Genomic DNA, 17,362 nt, shown 5'->3' on the forward strand with positions numbered 1-17,362 from the left:
AATCTTTAGATGTCTTTGGGTAATATGGACAATATTATTTCTTCTGATCCATGAACAGGGGTTATATGTCCATTTGTTTGTGTCGTCTTCAATTTCTTTCATAAAAGTCTTGTAGTTTTCATTGCATCAATTTTTCGCTTCCTCGGTTAAATTTATTCTTAAGTATTTTATTGTTTTTGATGCTATTGTGAACGTGATGGTTTTCTTTATTTCTTTTTGAGATATTTCATTGTTAGTGTATAGAAAAAAACCTGTTTTCTGTGTTGATTTTATATCCTACAACTTTACTGAATTTGTTGATTAGTTCCAATAGTCTTTTGGTTGAGTCTTTAGGATTTTCTCTAAGATTGTATTATCCACAAATAATGATGGTTTTACTTCTTCCTTTCGGATTTGGATGCCTTTTACTTATTTATCTTGCCTGAATGCTTTATCTAGGACTTCCAGGATTATGTTGAATACGAGAGGTGAGAGCGGGCACCCTTGTCTTGTTCCTGATCTCAGAGGGAAAGCTTTCAGCCTTTTAGCATTGAGTATAATGTTAGCGGTGGGCTTCTCATATATGGCCTTTGTCATGTTGAGGTAAGTTCCTTTTATATGCAATTTGTTGAGACTTGTTATCATGAAAGGATGTTATATTTTGTCAAATGCTTTTTCTGCACCTATTAAGATAATCATATGATTATGATCCTTCATTCTATTCATGTGGTGCATCACGTTTATTGATTTGCATATGTTGAACCATCCTTGCATCCCAGGAATAAATCCTGCATGATCATGGTGTACAATCCTTTTAATGTGCTGTTGAATTTGATTTACTAACATTTTATTGAGAATTTTTGCATCTATATTCAGGGGTATTGGTTCATGTTTTTCTTTTCTAGTAGCATCCTTATCTGGCTTTGATATCAGGATAATGCTGCCTCATAAAATGAGTTTGGGAATGTTCCCTTCTCTTCAGTTTTTGGGAAGAGTTTGAGAAGGATTGGTGTTAATTCTTCTTTTTCGTTTCATTCATTCAATTCTTCAGCTCCAGAATTTCTGTTTGGTTCTCTTTTTATAATTTCTATCTCGTTCTTAAGCTTTTCTTTTTGTTCGTGTATTGTCTCCTGACTTTTTTCAGCTGTCTTTCTGTGTTTTTTTGAGTCCTCCAAACAGCTATTTTGAATTCCTTATCAGGTAGATTGCAGAATTCTGTGTCTTTGAGTTTGGTTACTGGAGGATTATTGTTTTCTGTTGGTGCTGTCCTGTGTCCTTGATTCTTCGTATTCCTTGGAGTTTTACGTTGCTGCTTTTGCATTCGAAGTAGCAGCAACCGCCTCCAAACTTTACTAGCTCCCTTCAGGTGGGAGATATTTTCCACTGGTTATGCTCACATCTGGGACTTTCTCCAACCTTGTATGGATACACTTGTTTCACTTGCTCCCTCTTGTGGCAGAATTATTAAGCTTGCATGTCTTCTCTCCATCTTATGACTCACCAGGCTGGCTGTTGGAAACCTCTCTTGTTTTCCAAAAGGTGGCACTATAGCTCCAGTTTGTGGTTTCTTCTTTGCCCACAGAGCTGGACAGTTTTCTGAGAGCACTCCCTCCCTGTCTGCTAGAGGCTGCTTTTGCCACCACACTAGGGAGCACACACAAGAACCAGCTGCAGAATGGGGGAGGTGTGGGGTTAGCACTTGGGGCATTTGGGGTGCTTGTGGCTCAGAAGGGGGATCTTTGGGTGAGGTTTCCCCAATGGCACATGGGAAGACTTCCTGCTGGAGTCCTGAAGGTGTCCCGTTAATGCCTTCTGAGATATGTATAGATCTATCTATCTATCTATCTATCTATTTATCTATCTATCTATATTTTTTCCTTAAGGAAGATTGTCCCTGAGCCAATGTCTGTGCCAATCTTCCTCTATTTTGTATGTGGGTCACTGCCACAGCATGACAGACGAGTGGTGTAGGTCCTCACCTGGGATCTGCACCCGCGAACCTGGGCCACCAAAGCGAAACAGGCCAAACTTAACCACTACACCACAGGCTGGCCCTTGACCTCTGGTACTCTTATCTGCCTCTTTCCTGATCTCCTTCCTTCAGTCATGGAGGTCCTGCCTCAATACTCTGAGTCCTGCAGGACAGAAATGGGTTCCTAAACAGCATCCCACACACTGGGGTCTCCCTTTCTCCCTAGGGAGAGGCCAGCTAGTTCAGCCCCAGGCTGTGCTGCCCTGGGGGAGGGGCAAAACTGGTGAAGTTCCTCTTAACCTCTCCAATGTGTTCAAACTTCTATATATATATATATATTTGCTCTATTGGAGTGCTGGAATCTCTCCTTGGGAACTCGGGACTTCTACAAAGGCTCTCTTGTACATGGTGTCTGCCCAAGTCGGCATTCACCACTCTTCCCCAACTGTGGCCAGAAGGGCTGGAGTCAGTTCACCGGCTCCACGGAGGTCTGTCTACCTTTTACCCAATGCATGGGTAGGAGAGACTCCTTCAAGGTCCATTGGGGCATGGTGCAGGGTCCCACAACTCCCATAGAGGCCCTTTCATTTGTGGATGGATGCCGACTTTTAGTTGCTAAACGGGAGGATAAAAAGGAGGGATGTCTTATGCCTCCAGGATGCTCTAGCCCATTCTTTTTAGCACTGAGTAATCTTCCTTTTCATGATGTACTACACTTTGTTGATCCATTCACCTGTTGAAGGACATGCTGGTTGCCTCCAAGTTTTGGCAATTATGAATAAAGCTGCTATAAACTTTTGTGTTCCAGGCTCTCTTTTAACACTCCAAGGAGACCCTACAGCCAGCCCCCGAGGCCTGTGGCACACTGATTTCCTCTTCATGGCACAGTGCCATTGGGGTTTCTAGGCTACGAGAACAGAAGGACATTTCCACACTACTGTTTTCTAGTGCTTGCTTGCCAAACACTTGCTGTTTTCCTTCTTGGTTTCTTCCTTAAATAAAAAGACAGCAGAATAAACAGTGACCAGGATTATGAATGGAAGCTACCGTGATGAGAGAGAGACATGAAAGCAGAAGTAAGAGAATGTAATCCTTGCTTTCTGTGGGGCAAGCCCAGACAGAGTCTAGAATGACTGGGCTGTGTAGAGAAGAGAAATGAACTCTGTGGGCAGAACCATGAACCTGTTTGTGGCCACCTTCCTTCTCTCTCTTTCAGGTGCCTGGGGCAGAAGCATTGACAGGGAAGTAAGTGAAAATGATAAGTGTCGGGTGGAACAACTGAAATGGCAAAGACTTTCTGTTTATTTCATTTATTCATTTATTTCATATTTCTGTTAATTCCTGCATGCCTAGTAAAAGAACTGATAAAATCATCTGCATTATTCCAGAGATTGTTAATTCCAACCGTCCTCACCTGCATATAGCATTAAAAAAGTTTTCTTTTGGAATAATTTATGAGGTAGAGCGCCGTGTGGTACACCAGCTTGTGGTCGCCTACCGGCAGGACCCGCTGCAGGGGGCTGGAGTCTGTACAGCACTGTGGAGGACTCGGATAAGCAGCTACTCAGGAGCCCTAAACTGCCCTCACCCCAGGCTGGGATGCGGCTGGAGATCATCGATAAGGACAGCGAGACCCACAAACTGGACACTGGGCACCACTACACCCTCAGAAGGTGTGCCACACCCCCTAGCATCTACCTACCTGCCTATCCATGCCCTCAACATCCAATAAAGGCCCCTCGGCTGTGGCATGGAAAAAAAAATTTAGATGATATAGCATTTTGTAGTTTGCAAAGAACTTTCTATCCATCAACTTATCTAACTCATACAGATTGCCCCTGTGAGGGTAAAGCAAGGTAGGTACTTTTTGACCCCATTCTATAGATGAGAAAACTGAGGCGCAGAGGTCCTTTGACCTGCTCAAGGTCATACAGCAAATGGATGGCAGAGCCGAGACTAGAATTCAGGGGTTTTGACTCCCAACCCGGTGCTCTTCCCAATTGCCTGAGGTCAGGGGCAGTTGAGGGAAGTGAAGGGACCAGTGGAGGTAAGTGGGGTGGTGAGGACACCACTTGGGGGAGGGGTCATGCACAGAGACGCGTGCTCAGGTGGTGGCTGGTTATGGACAAGGATGGGCGAGAGTCACTTGTCTTCAGGCTGGGCTTGGTGGGGGGTCTCAGTTGAGCAGATGTCCCCATGCTTCAGGGCAGAATTTGGCTTTGACGGTTGAGAACTCAGTTTTGTTCCTCATTTCCGCAAATATTTGCTCACTTAAGTCCCAGGTCCTGTGCTGGAGAAAAGGGGTAAGGTTTACTCTCACAACCAGAGAGCTTGTTGTTGGCGGTGATTGGAGTGTTTCGCCACGTCCACATTCCTCAAGAGACTGATTTATAAGCTGGGCTTCTAATCTGTTGATTTGCAATGGGAAATGTTCCTGGCCTGGTAATTGGTTATTTTCACTTACCAGGTGGAAAGGTTTGTCTAGGAGACCAACTGATCAGCATGAACAGTGCTTGATGAAAGCAGAATTAGTCACCAGGAATGGGTGCTGTCAAAGGTCGCCTATGCCAAGCTGATCCAGTCTGCTGTGTTATCCTATTGTGCATTACGCTTGTCTCAGTAATAGTCTGTCACTTTCTGCTGGAGAGACACTAACACATTGTTACTCTCAACTATTTTTTCTGGATTCTTTTCTGGTTGTTAGACACCCTCGTCCTGCCATCTCCAGCCTCATGGCTCAGAGACAATGCCTGGGGGTGAGACCTATGTGGGTTCTAGAATCTGGTGGCCAGCATTCGAATCCCAACCTTGTCACTCATTTTAACTCATGCAGACACTTTCCCTCCGTTTCTTCTTCTGTAATTGGGGCTGAGGCAATTCCCAGGAAATTCCCTCTAGCACTCTTGGCCACAGACACTCAGGGAGACGGGAATGAGGAGCACTCCAGCATGGAGAGTGATGGCGACTAGTTAGGAGTGTGTATTAATAGGGAAAGAACTGATAAAATACAGGATCTGAAATGATGGAAAAGTCTGCACCAGTCAGGAGGAATGGCCTTCAGCTTCCTGGAAGGATCTCAGACCTTTGATTTTCAGCTGAAAAAGCAGCTGAATGAGATGCTGATCAACTCAAATTTATTGATCCCTTTTGTCATTAGTTTTATGAAGTGGGAGTTCATAGAACAGGACTTTATGGCAATGAGATAAGAGTCGCTCCACCTTGCAGGTGAGGACGCGGGGGCCTGAGTTATTTATTTATTTATTTATTTATTTTATTTATTGCTTTCTAAATAGTTTATAACATTGTGAAATTTCAGTTGTACATTAATATTTGTTAAACACCATATAAATGTGCCCCTGCACCCCTTGTGCCCACCCTCGCCCCTACTTCCCCTGGTAACCACTAAATTGTTCTCTTTGTCCGTAAGTTTGTTTATATTCCACATGTGAGTGAAATCATATGGTTTTTGTCTTTCTCTGTCTGGCTTATTTCGCTTAACGTGATGACCTCAGGGTCCATCCATGTGGCTGCGAATGGGACGATCATGTCTTTTTTATGGCTGAGTAGTATTCCACTGTATATATATATACACCACATCTTCTTTATCCAATCGTCAGTCGCTGGGCACCTGGGGTGTTTCCACGTCTTGGCTATTGAGAATAATGCTGCAATGAACATAAGGGTCCACAAGTCCCTTTGTATTGTTGATTTCAAGTTCTTTGGGTAAATACGCAGTAGTGGGATAGCTGGGTCATATGGTAATTCTGTTTTTAATTTTTTGAGAAATCTGCATACTGTTTTCCAAAGTGGCTGCACCAGTTTGCATTCCCACCAGCAGTGGACGAGGGTTCCCTTTTCTCCACAACCTCTCCACCGTTTCTTATTTTTTGTCTTGGTGATTATAGCCATTCTAACGGGTGTAAGATGATATCTAAGTGTACTTTTGATTTGCATCTCCCTGATGATTAGTGACGTTGAGCATCTTTTCGTGTACATATTGACCATCTGTATATCTTCTTTGGAAAATGTCTATTCATATTCTCTGCCCACTTTTTGATCGGGCTGTTTATTTTTTTGTAGTTCAGTTCTGTGAGCTCTTTATATATTTTTGAGATTAACCCCTTATTGGACATATGATTTGCAAATATTTTCTCTCAGTTGGTGGGTTGTTTTTTCATTTTGATCCTGGTTTCCTTTGCCTTCCAGAAGCTCTTTAGTCTGATGAAGTCCCACTTGATTATTTTTTCTTTTGTTTCCCTTGTTTGAGTGGACTTCTTATTTGTAAAGATAGTTTTAAGGCTGATGTCAAAGAGTGTATTGCCTATATCTTCTTCCAGAAGTTTTATGGTTTCAGGTCTCACTTTCAAGTCTTTGGTCCATTTTGAGTCTATTTTTGTGTATGGAGAAAGATAATGGTCTACTTTCTTTCTTTTGCATGTGGCTGTCCAGTTTTCCAAGCACCATTTATTGAAGAGGCTTTCCTTTCTCCATTGTATGTTCTTGGCTCCTTTGTTGAAGATTAGCTGCCCGTAGATGTGTGGTTTTATTTCTGAGCTTTCAATCTACTCCATTGATCTGTGTGCCTGTTTTTGCACTGGTACCATGCTGTTTTGATTATTATAGCTTTGTAATATGTTTTGGAGTCAGGGGTTGCGATGCCACCAGCTTTGTTCTTGTTTCTCAGGATTGCTTGGCTATTTGGGGTCTTTTGTTGCCCCATATGAATTTTAAGATTCCTTGTTCTAGTTCTGTGAAGAATGTCACTGGGATTCTGATGGGGATTGCATTGAATCTGTAGATTGCTTTAGGTAGTATGGACATTTTAACTACGTTTATTCTTCTAATTCACATACATGAAGTCTACTTTGTCTGATCTAAGTATGGCAACTCCTGTTTTCTTTTGTTTGCCACCAGCTGGGAGTATTGTCTTCCATCCCTTCACTCTCAGCCTGTGTTTGTCTCTAGAGCTGCGATGTGTTTCCTGGAGACAGCGTATTGTTGGGTCTTGTTCTTTAATCCATCCTGCCACTCTGTGTCTTTTGACTGGAGAATTCAATCCACTTACATTTAGAGTGATTATTGATATATGAGGGCCTAATATTGCCGTCTTATTGCACTTTTCCCAGTTCTTCTGCATTTGCTTTGTTTCTCGTCCCTTGTATTTCGGACTATTAATTTGATTAGGTAGTTTTCTCTGTTGGTTTTCTTCATTTCCTGAGTTTTTTATTTCAGCCTGTCTAGTGGCTGGGAAATGATATCTCATTGTGGGTTTTTTTTGGGGAGGAAGGTACATTTTAAATTTTTATTTAAACTTATGTTGTCTTATCTGTTAATACCTTATTTATGTTACTACCTTGTCTGTGAAATAAATATATAAAGTTCTTAAAATTAGTGATGATGCTAAAGCTGTACTAGCTAGGAAGCAAGATAGGATGAGGGTGGGTCTGGATGTATGCATGACCAAATCTTTTTTCTGAAGATTATGACCTTTTGAACAGTAGTAATCTCTTAAGTACCTATATGTCTGTTTCCTGTTCTTTTTCAAAAAATTGTGGTAAGACATGCATAACGTGAAATTCACCATTTTAATCATTTTAGATGTACCATTCAGTGGCCTTAAGTATATTCACATTTTTGTGCAACCACCAATTCCACTCTCATTGGGGCTTTAAACTGCATTTCTCTTGCAACTAATGGTGCTGAACACCTTTTCAGATGCTTGTTAACTATTCATCTCTCTTCCTTAATGAAATGTCTGTTCAAATCTTTGGCCTCCTTTAAAACATTGAGTTGTTTGCCCTTTTTTATCAGCGATTTATAAGAGTTGTTTATATGTTCTAGATGTCCAAAGTCTGTAGTCCGTGGCGAGACACAGATTGCCATTAGATTTACGTGGACAGTGGCCTCTTTAACTTGCAACCTCCTCTGACCACAGAAAGCCCTGAGTTGCTTTTGTAGCTGCATCTCACCATTTGTTTACATCCTTCGATTTTCTGGGATAACCTCCCATCCCACTGCACATATGCTCACATTGAAACTACTGCGGAATCTAGGAATTGAAACTGCAGGCCAGATTTAGAAGGAATTGTGCAATGTGGGGGCAGTTCCTAAGAGTTACCGCCATGCGGTTTTGAGTGACTCCTGCATCAGAAGCTTGTTTTTTGTCATTCTCTTGCTGACTAGGGGACCGTGCACGTGAATCCAGGTAGGAATGTGTGGAAGTTCTTTGTGTTTGACTGTGAGCATCCGTATGTGTTCTCCTTGGAGGTTCACCCACTAGAAAACTGGGATCAGGAAGAGCTTGCACACGCGCCTGGAGGAATCCGGAACCACTGTTACTCTTGGAGTCGCATCTCTGATGTCTTCGGCGATTTCCAAGAAGGAGGCGAGTGCACTGGGGCCTTGTTGACAGCACCCTGAATTCAGAGTAGTTACTCCGAGAAAGGTTGGGGAGGGAAGTGTCTGTTCTTTTATCTTTGTGGGTCTCATTCGGCCAACAGAGGTTGAGAATCAACTGGTTAAAACATGGGGCTTGGGAGCGGAGGGATGTGAGTTTGAACTCTGACTCTGCTGCTCGCTGCTTTTTTGATCTCAGGTAAATCACTTAACCTCTCTAAGATTCAGTTTCCTCATCTTAAAAATGGGGATAATTGTTCCTTCTTCATAGGGGTGTTGTCAGAATGAAATGAGATAATAGATATAGTGGAAATCTTTCAATAAATATGGGTTATTATAATTATTAATAAAAATTTGCTAAGCATCCTTTTTTGTTTTAAGATTGGCACCTGAGCTAACATCTGTTGCTGGTCTTCCTCTTTTTTCTTTTCTTCTTTCTCTCCCCAAAGTCCCCCAGTACACAGCTGTACATTCTAGTTGTAGGTCCTTCTGGCTCTGCTATGTGGGACGCCGCCCCAGCATGGCTCTCTGAACAGTTCCAGGTCTGCTCCCAGGATCTGAACCGGCAAAATACTGGGCCACCAAAGGGGAGTGCGTGAACTTAACCACTCAGCAACAGGGTCGGCCCCTAAGCACACTTATCTTAAAGCATCCAGCAGTCCCAGAGCCTCCTATCCTTTTGTTCTCTGGTATACTTTGGGGATCAAGGCACAAAGTCAGGCCGATGTTGGCTCAAATGCCCCCTCTGTCACTATGGACTGCTGTGAACTTGGACACGTCATACAACTTCCCTGAGCCTCAGTTTCTCCGTGAGTGTGAGGGGTATAGCATCTCCCCACAGAGAGTTGCTGCCACGTCTCTCATATAACAAGCTCTCGACGAGTGTTGGTTCTCTTTCTGTTCATAGAGCAGCTTCTCTCCTGTTTTCATTTGTGCATGTGTGTGGGTGAGAATGTTGGTGCCAGAATGTGGCGTTGCTGGGTCAGAGAGGGCTGAGAAGATACGTGGGCATTTCTTTTTCAGACAACTCCTCAGTGAGAGGTCCTGGCTGGGAGGGCGGCTGGCAGTGCGATGCCAGTAAGGGCCGGGCTGGCAGCGTGTGTGAAATTCTGGTGCTAGGGAGCTGCCGGGATTTGTGCTCCTACATCATTAAGACCAAAGGAGCTGAAGAAGAAAAGAGAGATGGTCTTCATTAAAGATGATCGCAGTCATCACACCTCGCTGTCACCACGGACAATCTGCAGGAGGATGATGCTGACATACACTGGTGTGCCGTAGAAAAATGCTTGAGGGAACTGGGGGGCCCAGTGGAAATCATGGTGGCTTCAGGTAAGAGGCCTCCCCAGGTGTGTGTGTTTAGGTGTTTGCATGTGTGTCTGTGTCTCTTTCTAAGAGTATGTTGTGTCTATGTATGTGTTGTGTGTGTATCTATGTTTATGTGTGTTGTATCCACATGTGTTTTCTGTATATATATTGTGTGCATGTCTGTGTTTGTTTTGTATCTCTTGTATATGTGTGTATTGTGTCCATATGTGTTTTGTGTCTGTGTTTTTTGTACACAATGAACACATGTATGTTGTGTCTGTATGTGTTTTGAGTCAATGCATTGGTTGTGTGTGTGCCTGCTGGGTAAGTGTGTTGTGTTTGCATGTCTGTGTGCATAAGTGCATTGGGTTTGTGTGTGTGCCCGCTGGGTGTGCATGTGTTGTGTGTCACACGTATGTATACATGCAATGTCATCTGTGTGTTGAGCCTCACTGCTGACACAGGGCCTGGGGTGAATCTTGGCGCAAGGGGCAAGGTGGGCTGCAGAGAGGTGGCTGGAGGCTGGGGACGTGGCCTCGGGTGGGCTGAGGGCTGGGCTTGCAGCAGCTCGGATGATGGTGGCATTTCCTCTTCTCAGCAGACACGTGTGGAGGGCATTTTGTGCCCTGGGATGGCGTGTTCTAGGATCACTGGGAAGAACGTGGAGATGTTTCTCTTTCAGCGAAGATCCTGGGCCTTGTCGTGGGTTTCCAAAGGACCCTGTTCCCTGTAGGACCAAGAACCAAATCCTAGACCTCATCGAATCTCTCCTGATTTCGTCTCTCTTTTGCATAACGTTGGGGGAGATGATTTCCAGCAAGCATGCCTGGAAAGGAGAGCTATCGGCATTGCTTGTGTGGCTCATTTTCTTGACAAACTTGGGTTCCTGTAGTGTGTGGTGACCACGTGTCTTATGGTGACCATCCTGAGTGTTGACCACTTCCAGTTGCATAAGAAGGTGGGAGAGGAGCAGCAAGGAGGAGGAGTGTGGTGTGAAGGCTGATCCTGGTGGGTTTGAGCTCAAACCCCAGCTCTTCCTTCATGAGCTGTGAGACCCTGAGAGAACCACTCCTCAGAACCTGTTTTTGCATCTGTTCGTGGGGTTGCTCATGACACCCAATTCATAGGGTTGAAGGGATTAAACTGGACTGACCATCAAAAGCACTTTGAGTGGTGCCTGACAATAGTAAGTACCTAAGAGCAACTTTTCATAAACGTACATCTTAATTCAAGGTGTCCCTGTGCTGCATATGGTGCAATCTGTGATGGCTCTCCACTTCCTTTGCTGGCCAGTGACCCTACCCCCTTGAAGCTGCAGTGGGATGCTCTAAGCCAGCTAACTCCTGTTCTATGTAGAACGGGAGGGAGAAGTGTGGGGTGATGCAGGGAGGTCAGGAGAGAAGACACTTATTTGATCTGGTTTATTTGCTTGGAAATAACAACAGTGCCAATCCTGACCTCGCCTGACCCAGGCATCTTGTCTCAGAGTGAACTGTTCAAAGGTGGCATTCACATTTGGTAAGGAGACATGGAGTTGGTGTCTCTGATAGCTCTGAGTCTTTCCCTGGGAAAACTTACAGGCATAAACCTTTGCCTTGGGTTCTCTTGGTATTTGGCCAGCTCCAGTTAGCGAGGGCTCTGGAGTTCATTCTGAAACCAGACTATGGGAATGTGCAAGCCGCATCTCAGTGTTGCAGCGTTCCTCTTCTGCTGGGTTCCTCTGGAGACAAGTCAAGTCGTGGGGGTGGAGGCAGAGGCAGTGCCCATGTTCCAATTTGTCCAGTGATGGATTGATGGAGGCAAAGGCGGAGGAAGGACAGGTGGCAGCACTGTCTAGTACAAGCGTCCTCAACGTGGGGCAGGGCAGAGATTTGCATCACTGGGGCTGGAACAATCTGGGTATCAGGGATGGGGGTGAGGGGCTTATCTGGACCCAAACAAAATGGCCTCTGTGTCCCTGACTGGAGGATGTCCCAAGTGTGGGACAGGGCTGCGGGGCTTGAGGATCTGAAGCCCAGTGGGGAGAAGGAAGAAAACAGGAGAGAACCTCCATTCTGATGTTCATCTTCCCCCTGGTACCTGGGGCTCTGACAATGCAGATCTCCCGTGATGTCCTCCTGGTAGACCCAAAGGCCTACTCTCCCATCTGCCTGGCTTGGCCTCCCCTGCTTTTGACATTGTTGACTGCTCCCTTTGGGAAATGTTTCTGTGTATCATTTCCCCTGGTTCTTCTGTTTCTCTGAACTTAATTTTTTGATTTTCTCCATTAGTTCCTCTTCCTTGGCCAACTGCTTAAATGCCAGGGTCCTCAACACCCGTGCCTTCTTCCTGGTCTGCAGCAGAGATTCTCTCAGGTATGCTGGTCGTGCTGACACATGCTTCACTTGGAGAACATGGTTTTCCAACCCTGTCTCATCCATTCTACTGGTCTCACTGAGGCCCTCTGTCAGACTCTCCAATCAGAGTACCTCCCTTCCACCTCTCTTGGACATCGACCTGGAGATGCTCCCACCACTGCTCCTGAAGCCCCTCCAACTCCCCATGCCTCAGACCAAATTTCTACTTTCCCTCTCAGCCTGCTCCGCCTGGGTTCCCTGACTCATTTCATGGTGTCCTCAGCCCTACTTTTAGCACAGCTTGAAATCCTAGATTTGTTTTTGGCTCCTTATCCTTCACCTGCAATGGGTCAAAAAAATCTTGTCAATTCTACCTTTATTTAATAGCTCTCAAATTTTTCTTGTTTGGTTTATTCTCATAGCCACTCTCATGATTCGGATTTTTATTACTAGACTCTCCTCTTTCCAGTCCATTCCACATACCCCTGCAGGAGAGGTCTCTTTCTAAAGCTGATCAAGTCACTCCTTTACTAAAAAAAGCTTCAGAGGGTGCTTGTCACTTTCAGGGTAAAGTTCTAGGCCCTCCATGATCCATTCCTCTGCTCACCTCTGTAGCTTTATCACTCCTACTCCCATGACACCTCGTGCTTCAGCCACTGCGGACTGATCCCAGCTCTCAGCTACTCTTTCCTATTTCTTCTGAGTGGTCACCCTGGCTCTTCTGGCTGTAACAATCTTTCCATCTCCTAAGCCCTCGTTCCAGCATCACCTCCTCTGCGAAGCATCCCCTGACCTGTCCAGTCACAGCGGTCATGCCCATCCTCTGGGTTTTCATTGCTCTTAGCACATTGTTTTATGGTTGGTTGCCCACTGGATTGCAAGTCCCACTGGGGCTGGGGACTGCCCTGTTCATCTTTGTATTTCACACCCTTGGTACTGGGCCTGCCCCAGAGTAGATACTCTGTAAATGTCGGTTGAATTTTTGTTGCTGAATGAGGCGCACTGCAAGGATATGTACTTCTGTAGGCGTTTGTTTGTTGCCTCTTTGCTACACAAATCAAACTTCAGTCTCTTGGTAATTTGTTAGCAAGCAAGTGGGATATGGCAATACACGTTAAAACTGGTCTGCTTTTGACAAACTTCACTCCTTTGACATTAAAGTGAGTTGTCCAATGAATTATGGTATCAAAAGAAAAGAAAATATCCTGGGCCCGAATGAAGAACTGAGAAGAGACTTTCGTTGGGGAATTTACTGCGAATGACTCAAAATAGATTTCAGACGGAAAAGCACCTTTAAAACAAATTTCCAGGAAAGATCAAAATCTTGAAATTAATGATTTTTGAGAAGCCATTCTATCCTGGAGCCTGTCTGTGCTGACCAAAGGATTCACAGGGTTACTGCGTGGAGAAAATTTGACAACAGATGAGCAGTGCTCTGAGAGTCAAAGGTGTGATTCTAATGGACGACATTGCTTGATGAGCAGGGTAGAGCGTTTCTCCTGGGGCCTGGTGTAGCCCCAGCTGCTCTGTGGCCTTCAAATGGCAGACAGAAGGTAGAAAAGCATTTTGAAATAGATGTTACTCTGGCTTGAATGTCTACTTTTAGCGTCTTTCTCCCCTGGTGGACCGCCTCCACTGCTCTACATGAGCCAGTCACTAAAATGGGTGTGGCTTAGGAGTGGACACTGAGGAAGAAATGGGGGACCAGAAGAGACACTCACCACCTGCCCCGATGTCCCTCCCATAGGTCCTTGCTCATCAGCCTCCGCTCCCTGCTCCTGCCCCTGCTGAAGGTGGTCCCGCTCCTGGGCCTGCTCTGTGCTGTGATCTGGGTGAACCTCAGAAAGGTGGCTGAGGGGAGGTGAGCCAAAGACCTCCATTCTCTTCTGCATCAGCTTCTCAGGCCAGTTTTTTAGAGGAGCCAAACCTTTGACCCTCAGCACCGAGCCCTTCCCCGATGGGCTTGAGAGGAGAATGAGAGGCAATGACCTGTCTATACCTGTGGCCTGTGATGAGTGCCCAAGACAAAACCATAGCTGGATTGTGCTAGGGGCAGTGGTTCCGTGGCCACTCCACAAACGCACAATGATGTGGCAGGACTCTGGTGTAAGACTCTAGACCAACCAACGATTGGTCTACTTGACCAAACCAATGCAGACCCCAAACTAGAGAAGATTTCCACTTACCTTCCTGGGGTTCAGGATCTGGGAGCATTTCCTAAGCCAGAAGCTGTCTGGGGCAGTGGTCTCACCTAGCCACCTGCCTTTATTATCATTTGTGTGTCTATCAGTCAGTCTCCCTTCTTTGTATCTTTCCTACCTCTGGGCCTTGCTCAAAGGGTGTTTGTAAATGTTTTAGAACAAACTCACGAGAGCACTGTCTTACTTCTGAGTCCTTCGAACCTACCGAGCAGCTGGAGGATGGCAGGCACTGAATGAATGAATGACTGCTCGTTCAGTGACGGGATGAATGAATCATGCTCTGCCCTTTCCTGAGGGCTGAAGACACAGAGGGAGTTGATCAGGGATGGTAGTGACACTGGATCCCACATTTCTTGTAGGAGTTGAAGGTGTAGATACTCACATGCATACTGGAAGCCACCTACGGGGTCAATCTTACAGAGGAATTAGCTGCCGTGCTTTCTCTGTGAAGACTGAGGACTTCGCCAAGATCTATGAGACCTGCCAATGTCCTGGCCTTTACCAGCCTGTGGGGACTGATGGCAGTGAGACCTCACTCACACGTCATCCTTGGCACTGGCCTCCCGTCCCCATCAAAGTCTGACCTCAGTCCTCCTGGCAGTGACCAGGGAGTGCCTTAGGGATGGTTAGCCAAAACGTGGGCCACGTGCTGCTCCCGCTCGCTCTCCTTGAAGTCCATGAGTGAAACACCAGTGCGGCTGCTGGCATGTCCCCGAACATCAATGACTGTGCCAAAGTTGCCATCTCCAAGTGAGCCCAGATCTGCAGGCCCCCGAGGCCCCAGAGTGGCCATGCTGTGTCCTTCTTCCCTTCTTTGAATCATACTTTGTTGCTAGGCCCTGAAGCAGTGTTGCTTGTCCCTCCATACGTCACAGAGGACTGGTGAGGACAGCTCTATCAGCTGCTGCCTGTAGCCACCATCTCCTCAGGCTGGTCTCAAGCCCAGGGGGGGGGAGAAGCGTTTTGAGAGGCCCCTGGCAGCCTCTCTACCATCCCCTACCCCTGCCTCTTCTGTTCTCAGGCTTCTTTCTCCAGTGTCCATGGACCTCTGGAGTCCACCTGGAGTTGTCCTGCTTCCTGGTTCATCGGACATGACTGGGTGCGTCTGAATGCCAGCTCCGGACAGTCTGAGCTGGGACACCTGATACGTTTGTATGAAGTGGTGGTCTGGTGACTAATGTCAAGATGACCTATTTCTGCGGGGCAACTAGTGTCTCAAACTAGTTCTGGAGGTCTGCTTGGAGGTCCTTATGTCTTCTCACGTGGTTTTGGAAGGTAATTATCAGCCGAATGCTGAGCCCTGCCTCTGGTTGCCAGGTAGACGGACATTCATCCATCCATCCACTCATTGATTCATCTATTCACACAGCACACATTTACTGAGCAGCTATTATGAGCCAGTCACTGTACTAAGTGCTGGGAATATTAAGGTGAATTCTGGAGGGGTTTCTAGTCTTATTGGAGAGGGGAACATAACCTCACCCCCCTGTTTCTGGTTGGGTTCAGTGAACGGGCAGTAGGAGGTAGGAGGGCAGGAAGAAAGAAAGCTGCCTCCCTGCGGGGTTGGGAGTGTCTGCACCTCCCCACAAAGGGCCCAGCCCCTGCCAGGTATTCCTTTCCCTCAGCCCCTCCTGGGTAGTCTTTCCCTCAGCGCTGATGGCTGGTCGCTCCCTCAGCGCTGATGGCTGGTCTCTCTTAAGGCTCATGTCAGGTTCTGGTTATTGCTCCCCCCTCCATCCCTTAGACATAGAGGTGGTAAGGGCTCTCTGCTCTTGCTGTCACCCTGCTGTGGGGTTTTTTCTCTACGTCTTGTCGATTGTCCTTAACTCTTTCCCTCCCATTGTAAATACTCCCTTCATCAAGTTATCCTCAATTATGCCACCCAAGTGTACCATCTGCCTGCGGGGATCCGGGCTGATTGACCATTTCTCATTCATCTTTGTATCCACGGAACTGGGTACCTAGCAGACATTCATTCAATGACTGTCAAATTAATAATAAAATAACGTGATAAGGGCTGTGTCAGACATTTTCTGTAAAACTTGCTCTGTCTTTGGAAGTTTGGAAGTTTGAAAGTCCAACTTCCAGTCTTGACTCCAGAAAAATCTGCTTGGTGAGTGCATTTGAGGATGCAGTGAGAAATAAAAATGTGACTTGCCTGTCTTTGGAAGTTGTGGGGCTCTTTTTGGAAATCGGGTGCCCTGTGACGCTAATTGCGATGAGAGTCAGAGCCCAACATTTCTATGGTTATTAGCAGTTTTCCTTTTGCCAGCCTCTTCTCTTCCTGAACAACTATGTTCCCCCCAATTTTGAAGTGATGAGAAAACAAACAGACTAAAGTGTATAAAAGAGAGACACAAGGAAGCAGTAAGAGAAGCGGAGGCTCGTTTCAGTCCAGCTGACATAAAAGCTCCCTAAATTTTGGCAGATGAGGCAGAGAGCCATGAGATGCGACAACGCTCCTGGTCACAGCTCTGCTCCTCCTCAGTGTCCTAGCTCAGTGTGAGGAGGCTGGTTGTAGCACGAGGAGCAGGCCTGGTGGGCTGGAGAAGGGGAGGTAGATGGGGGGGGTGGGTTTTGGGGAGAGAATGAGGGAATCAGAAGGATGACTGGCATTTCATGCTCCAACTCCAGATTGTAGGTGATCTCTGCCGATGGCAATCAGAGGCCCAAGCAAAGCCACCAAGTCAGTCTTGGTCATCCAGAGGGCACAGAGACAACCCAGGGTGTGAGTGGAGAGTGTCTTGAGGGCAAGGCGGCATCTTGCTCAGTAGGGTGCTCCCAACACAAAGTAGGGGTGGCGCATAGTGAGGCTTTCACAAGTGGCAGCTGACTGCACAAATGGATCCCAGTTGCTCCAAACATTGGAGAAACCCAGTGGGGGGAGGAAGGCAGTGTCTGCAGCTTAACAAGAAAAGGACAGAAGCAGATGAAATAGGTGCTGGAGTGCTGGTGGCAGGGAAGGCCACACAGGAGGGCATCGACAGGGCTGCCCCATGGGGCCTTTGAGAGGCGCAGGGCCCTGATCGCTGGGCTCCCAGAGACGATGAAGTGGAAAGTTCTCTGTTACGGAAAAAAAAAGTATGATCGAGCTATATTCTGGTTATTTATTGCTCCATAGCAAGTCATTTCAATGCTTAGTGACTTACGTCAACAACCGTTTTACTAAACCT

General features: G+C 46.2%; 1 protein-coding gene across 5 annotated transcripts in view; it reads left to right on the top strand.

Moving 5' to 3' along the window:
- LOC139073837 (CMRF35-like molecule 5) overlaps positions 1-17,362 on the top strand; it is a 36,059-nt gene that overhangs the window by 3,647 nt on the left and 15,050 nt on the right. Inside the window, exons 2-8 of one of the 5 annotated variants that reach the window (XM_070560058.1) lie at positions 2,760-3,027; positions 3,168-3,196; positions 3,415-3,624; positions 8,219-8,336; positions 9,371-9,676; positions 10,254-10,838; positions 11,923-12,006. The gene's annotated coding sequence lies outside the window, so the exon portion shown is untranslated. Of the gene's footprint in view, positions 1-2,759; positions 3,028-3,167; positions 3,625-8,218; positions 8,337-9,370; positions 9,677-10,253; positions 10,839-11,922; positions 12,007-17,362 lie in introns of all 5 variants that reach the window. The other 4 variants (XM_070560059.1, XM_070560057.1, XM_070560060.1 and 1 more) reach the window with 4 other exon arrangements.

Source organism: Equus przewalskii, chromosome 10 (assembly GCF_037783145.1).
Source record: "Equus przewalskii isolate Varuska chromosome 10, EquPr2, whole genome shotgun sequence".
Taxonomy (NCBI): domain Eukaryota; kingdom Metazoa; phylum Chordata; class Mammalia; order Perissodactyla; family Equidae; genus Equus; species Equus przewalskii.